Consider the following 7,425-nt stretch of genomic DNA (forward strand, 5'->3'; position numbering starts at 1 on the left):
CAGAAATTTTCACAATGATAGCAGAAGCCCATCCTAAAGAGGCTGTTACAGCCATTTGTGGATTAAAAAATTAAAAATTTACAAATAATGGTCGTTAAGTAGAGAGCAATGGTACTTTTTGTCCCACAAATTAAAGGAAATATCATAGTCTAACTGAAACACTAGCTTCAGGGATAAGACCTCTCAGTAAATAGATGTGAAGAGCGGGAGAATTAATTTTTGTGGAAATATTCAAGAATGATAAAATGCTCTATCAATGAATGGCACTATAACTAACCATTCCCATCATCTAATTCTAAAGTGGGCTCTTGGTGTGGTCCTGTAGGATCAGCACTGGATTCTGAACCACAACATCAGTGGCTCAAACCCACCAGATGCTCCTCGGAAACCCTATACAGGGTCACTCTGAGTCAGAACCAACCAGACAGCACTTAACAACTGAACTCCTACTATATGACCAAAACTTTTGAGACAACATAGTAGAATCTTGCTAGTAGCATCTCTGAAATAAGTTTGTCTCATTGATATACATAAATTATAGCAGAGTTGAGGGGAAGCAGTCAAAGAGAAGGTTATGGGACCTACATCACTTAAAACCATTGTGTGCTGGTGTAACACAGATGTAGAAACCTCTGAGGACAGAAGATAGGCTAACGACCTTTAAGTGGTGTTTTCTTTCTGAAGATTTTAGGTGTCACAAGTCATGCATAGACCGTTCCCAACATACTTATTAACTGCTCAATATTGGTGCTGATCTGAGCCATCAGAGCTTCCCTGTGCTGTTGGGCTTTCTCTTCTAGGGTCCTTCCCATAAAGTAGTGCTGCAGCTGTTCTTGAGCCTGGGCATGGAGATCCTTGCTGGCCACATCTGACATCTGAGAGCTCTGGGGATATAGAACAGAAAAACTTGTCACAGGAAAGAGAGGAGATCAACGGGCTTCACTCAACCATTTAGCAGACGTTCCAGAATGCTTAGCTATCCCACATTTTATCAACTGGAACTTTTTATTTTAAAAACTTTTTATTGTGAATTGAGTGAAGGTTAACAGACAATACCATCAGTTTTACATTCAACAAATCCTATACTTTGTTTTTTTTCAATGATTGCAATTCCCTGTATGTAACAACAGTTATCCCTCTGCCTTCCTGTGGTTATCTTTGTACAAATATCCTCTTTCAAACTCATATATTTGTGGGATCTATAAGAATATATCCCACTCTTTCTCCTATACCCAATTCAGCCTGTGTCTCTGTCTCTGTATATACAAAAAGACACTGTTGCTCAGGGTTATGTATACATCACTATTTACCTCTATCCCATTTAGCCCTTGTATAGACCTACTGTGTCTTCACCTGTTTTCATCATTCTTCTGCCAACCTCCCTGTTCTTGTATTTTTCCCATCCTATCACCCAAGTTAATGTGCCTACCCTCTAGCCAGTGAATTATTCTCCCTTTCCTCCCACTCCTGGTAACCATCATAGAATGTTTCTTTTAGTATGAAAACCTTTTCTAGAGTTTTTACAATAGTGGTCTCATACAGTATTTATTGTTTTGTGATTGAGTTATTTCACTTAGTATAATGTCCTCCAGGTTCATCCATGTTATAAAGTGTTTCACAGATTCACTGTTATTCTTCAGTGTTGATCAAATGAATCTTATGATTGAGATCTACCTTATACTGTTATTAAATAGTCTTTAATGAGAGCTTTGCATGGAAACATAGGGAGGGAAGTTTCTTTTTGGTATGTTCCCATACCTTAATTATTCAGACAATGATTTTCTGGGTGAAGAGATAAAACTGAAATATTATAATGGATTGAAATGTGTCCCCCGAAATTACGTGTCATCTTAGCTAGAATATGATTCTCAGTATCATGTAATTATTCTCTTCATGTTGGTAGTGGTGGTTGTGTGCTGTCAAGTCGGTTCTGACTCATAGCCACCCTATATAGGATTTCCAATGCTGTAAATCTTTACAGAAGCAGCAAGGCTCATCTTTCTCCTGTGGAGGGACTGGCAGATTTGATCTTCTGACCTTGCAGTTAGCAGCCCAGATATTAATCCATAATATAATGACTCCTTACATTAGTGGCAGTTGTATTAATCAGGCAGGATACAATCTATAGGACTAGATTATATCTTGAGTCAATTTTTTTCTTTTTCTTTTTCCTTTTTTTGAGTCAATTTCTTTTGTGATATAAAAGAGGTTAGACAAGCAAGCAGAGATCAGAGGGACTACCAAGAAGAACCTAGAGTATAATGTAACTTTTGGACCTAGGTTTTCTAAGTTGGAAACCTCCTAGACCCAGAAGACTGATGCCAAAACATAAAAATCTCTAAGAGATGCCAAATCCACAGTCATTGAAAAGAGACAAGGACCTTTCCTCAGAGTCAACACAGAGAGCCTTCCCCTAGAGCCAGTGCCCTGAGTTTGGACTTCTAGCTACCTTAACTGTGAGAGAATATATTTCTGTTTGTTAAAGTCATCCACTTGTGTGATAACAGCTCTAGAGAACTAAGACAGTGCTCGTGGTAAGATTACATGTTTGGTAGACAGTGGCCAGAAGAGGAGTAACACACATTGAAAGTGGTTGGTTCAAATAAGATTATTAATTCTGTTTGGTTTAAAAGAATAAGCTGACAACTTTCCGCATAGTACTAGAGAAATGTAGAAGCATGGGAAAAGCAGGAAGAGAGAAGAAAGTAGACTGGGACCAGAAGAGGTACATGTGGTTAGAATTAATGATAGGAGTGATGAGGGAGTGATGAGTTATTCTAAAGGCAAACAGAATAAAGATGTAGAAATAAAGTCCAAATACTCAAAAAGGGAATGCAAATAACACCTGATCTTCAATACTACAGTCATAGAAGGTCAAAGACATAGACATTGGGAAAAAGTGCTGGCAATATTATAGTGATACAATCTTCAGATGCAAATAGTCAAATGCTATATATATCTTGAGTCCTAGTGTAGCACTTAGTATTATTATTGGACTGCTAAGGTCGGCGGCTCAAACCCATCAGTCACTCCTCAGAAACCCTAAACAGGGTCACTAAGAATCAGAGCTGACTCAATGGCACCTGACAACAATATATACATTATTAGCTCATGGAGGTTCATTAACACTGTAGTAGATAAAAGTACCACATGAGTGTATATATGTGGTTGTGTGTACTTATCTGAGAATGAATGGTATCTACTGACAGCTACATTTACTCTTTCTAGATGGTTCAGAATAGCCAAAGTTTTACTGTACTATTACAGTAGAACTAATGATCATGTCTTGCTGATGAAGTAAAAGAAATAACTGATTTCACATTCTCAATGACCCTGAGAACAGAAGAACTAGATGGTATCTAGCTACCATTACCAACTGCTCTGAAAAGAATCACATTAAAAGGTCCTGGATACAGTGGGAAACAATGTGGAACAAAACTCAAAATCATAAATACCAGACTTAATGATCAGATAGAAACTGGTGGAACCCTGAGATGATGGCCCTTGGTCACCCTTCAGTTCTGGAACTAAACTCATTGCCATTGCCCAATTTTCAGCCAAGCAATAGGAAGCTCTCTAAGGAAGACAGCAACACTAGTGAGGTATACTCACCATAGAATGGTCAACCATTAGAGATAAAATGGGAAATATTTGCTCAAGAGCAATGTTCAGAAGGGTTGGGAAAGAAGAGAGACTAAAACAGTGGGAATGCAATCATTGAGATGAAATGAAGTATATGATTTGTTGAATGTAAAACTGATGATCTGCTCTGTAAACTTTCACTCAATTCACAATTTAAAAAGTAAAAGAAACAAAGAAATGATATAAAGCAAAGTCTTCTATACTACTAGCTATTTCCCTTTATGACCCAATTCCACCAGTTCTATGGTACTCCACTCATGCGATACTAATACCAACAACAAATATTCATACACACATATGAGACACTGCTTTGTTGGTGACTATCCACAAGAATAATATAACACTGAGATTGTAGCACAGAGGCCTACATACTGAATGTCTTCTCACTTAGTCATCCACTTGTTGCTTCAGTTCAACTCTCTGTGCATCAGTGTGTCCCTGAAATCCTTGCCAAGGAGCAAATAATTTCTTTCTCTTACGACATTTTTGCCAGGAATTTAAGAGCCTAGGGAAAAGAAAACCAAGACTTGTGATTTTTCTCCACCAAGATAATAGCTAATAAAAATGTCAAGTAGCCTGTTAATTATCATAGAGATTTTTCTCCCAAACCTACATACAGTTCTGGTGTGTAGGATGAGCACTGGACTACTAACTGGAGATTGGCAGTTCAAACCCACCAGCTGCTCCTCGAAAACCTTATACAGGTTTGCTATGAGTCAGAACCGACTTGGCGGCACACACACTACAACAACTAATAGACTTTTTGTATGGATGACAAGGATCTAGTCTCTTTCACTGCCTTTACTCTCATATACTTTCCATATTCTCATCCATCCAATTTTATTATATCATAACTTTAGTTAAATCAACATTCAGTTTACATAATTATTACTACACAAAAGGCTATTTATCTGGAGACATATTGTTGCTGTTGTTGGGTGCCATCAATTCAGTACTGACCCATAGCGAACTTATGCACAACAGAACAAACACGGCCTGATCCTGGGTCAACCTCACTACTGTTGCCACGCTTGAGTCCAATGATGCTACCACTTGGCCAATCCATCTTGTTGGGGGTCTTCCTCTTTTTCTCTGAATCTCCACCTTACCAAACATGATATCCTTCTCCAGTGATTGGTCCCTCCTGAAAATATGACTGAAGTACGAGAGATGAAGTTTGGCCATCTTGGCCTCCAAGGAGCATTCTGGCTGCACTTCTACCATAATGGATCTATTGGTTCTTTTGGCAGCCCATGGCACTTTCAATATTCTCCTCCAACACCATAACCCAAAAGCATCAATTCTTCTATGGTCTTCCTTATTCACTGTCCAGATTTCACATGTACATGAGGTTATTGAAAATATCACGGCTTGGGTCAGGCACACCTTAGTCCTCAAGCTGACATCTTTGATCTCCAATACTTTAAAAAGGTCTTACAGCAGATTCGCCTAATGCAATACGTTGTTTGATTTCTTGACTGCTGCTTCTGTGAGTGTTGATAGTTGATCCAAGAAGAATGAAGTCCTTGACAACTTCAATCTTTTCTCTGTTGACAAGAATAATGTTTATTGGTCCAGTGGTGAGGATTTTTATTTTCTTTACATTGAGATGTAATCCATATCGAAGGCTGTGGTCTTTGATCTTCATCAGTTTTAAGTCCTCTTCACTTTCAGCAAGCAAAGTTGTATCATCTGCATTTGGGAAGTTGTTAATGAGTCTTCCTCCAATCATGATGCCATGTTTTTCTTTATAGAATCCAGCTTCTTGGATTATTTGCTCATATACAAGATGAATAAGTATGGTGAAAGAACACAACCTTGTCGCACACCTTTTAAAATTTTAAACCATTCACTGTTCCTGTGTTCTGTTCGAACAACTGCTTCTTGGTCCAGGTACAGATTCCTCATAAGAACAATGAAGTGTTCTGAAATACTCATACTTTGCAATGTTGTCCATAGCTTGATGATCCACACAATCAAAAGCCTTTGCATAGTCAATAAAGCACAGGCAAACATCTTTCTGATATTCTCTGCTTTCAGCCAAGATTCATCAGACATCAGCAATGATATCCCTCGTTCCATGGCCTCTTCTGAATCCAGCTTGAACCTCTGGAAGTTCTCTGTCAATGTATGATTGTAGACATTTCTGTATTACCTTTAGCAAAACTTTACTTGCTTGAGATATCAAAGAGATTGTCCAATGATTTCTGCATTCCATTGGGTCACCTCTCTTTGGAATGGGCACAGATATGGATCTCTTCCAATCAGTGGGCCAGATAGTTGTCTTCCAAATTTCTTGGTAGAGATGAATGAGTGTCTCCTGTGCCGTCTCACTTTCTTGAAAGATTTCAATTTTTAGCCCATCAATCCCTGGTACCTTGTTCTTTGCCAATTCCTTCAATACACCTTGGACTTGTTCCTTCAGTATCATTGGCTCTTGATCATATGCTACCTCTTGAAATGGTTGAACATTAACCATTTCCTTTTGGTACAATGACTCTGTATTCCTACCATCTTCTCTTGATGCTTTCTGCATTACTCAATAATTTGCCCAGAGAATCTTTCAATAATGAAAGTTGATGCTTGAATTTTCTCTTCCATTCCCCCAAGTTGAGAAATGCTGAGCGTGTTCTTCCTTTTCAGTTTTCTGATTCCGGACGTATGCACATTTTCTTGTAATGTTTGACTTTATCTTCTCGAGCTGATCTTCAAAATTTTCTGTTCAGCTCTTTAACCTCCTCATTTCTTCCATTTGCTTTAGCATCTCTACACTGGAGAGCAAGTTTCAGTGTCTCTTCTGACATTCATTTTGACCATTTCCTTCTTTCTTGTCTTCTCAATGACTTTTTGCTTTCTTCATGTATGATGTTCTTAATGACATCACACAAGTCTTCTGGTCTTCGATCTTTAGTTTTTAATGTATCAAATCTGTTCTTCAGATAATCTCTAAATTCTGGTGGGATATATTCAAGGTCATATTTGGGCTCTCGTGGACTTATTTTCATTCTCTTCAGCTTCAGTTTGAATTTGCATATGAGTAATCAATGGTCTGTTCCACAGTCTGTCCCTGGCCTTGTTTTGGCTGATGATATGCAGCTTTTCCATTGTCTCTTTCCGCAGATGTAGTCAATTTGATTTCTGTGTATTTCATCTGGTGAGGTCCATGTGTATAGTCATCTCTTTGGCTCTCTAAAGAAGGTATTTTAAATGAACAAATCATTGGTTTTTCAGAACTCTGTCAGGCATTCTCCAGCATCATTTCTCTCACCAAGGCCTTATTTTCCAACTACTGATCCTTCCTCTTTGTTCCCAACCTTTACATTCCAATTACTGATAATGATCAATACATCTTGATTGCATGTTTAATCAATTTCAGATTAAAGAAGTTGGTGGAACTCTTCTATTTCATCCTCATTGGCTTTAGTGGTTCATGTGGAAATTTGAGAAATAGTTGTAATAACTGGGCTTCCCTGTAGGTGCATGGATATTTTCCTATCACCGACGGCATTGTACCTCATGACTGATCTTGATACGTTCTTTTTTACAATAAATTTAACACCATTCCTCTTCACTTCGTCATTTCCAGGATAGTATACCATGTGGTTGTCAGATTCAAAATGGCCAATACCAGTCCATTTACGCTCACTAATGCCTAAGATATTGATGTTTATGCGTTCTATTTCATTTTTGACAACTTCCAATGTGCCCAGATTCATACTTTGTACATTCCATGTTCTGATTTTCAATGGATGTTTACAGCTGTTTCTCTTCATTTTGAGTTGT

The 7,425-nt window shown here is 38.2% G+C and overlaps 1 pseudogene; it reads right to left on the reverse strand.

Annotated features, from left to right (window-relative positions):
• LOC102826566 overlaps window positions 1-7,425 on the reverse strand; it is a 79,343-nt pseudogene that overhangs the window by 493 nt on the left and 71,425 nt on the right.

Source organism: Chrysochloris asiatica, unplaced genomic scaffold, assembly GCF_000296735.1.
Source record: "Chrysochloris asiatica unplaced genomic scaffold, ChrAsi1.0 scaffold00179, whole genome shotgun sequence".
NCBI classification, from domain to species: Eukaryota; Metazoa; Chordata; class Mammalia; order Afrosoricida; family Chrysochloridae; genus Chrysochloris; species Chrysochloris asiatica.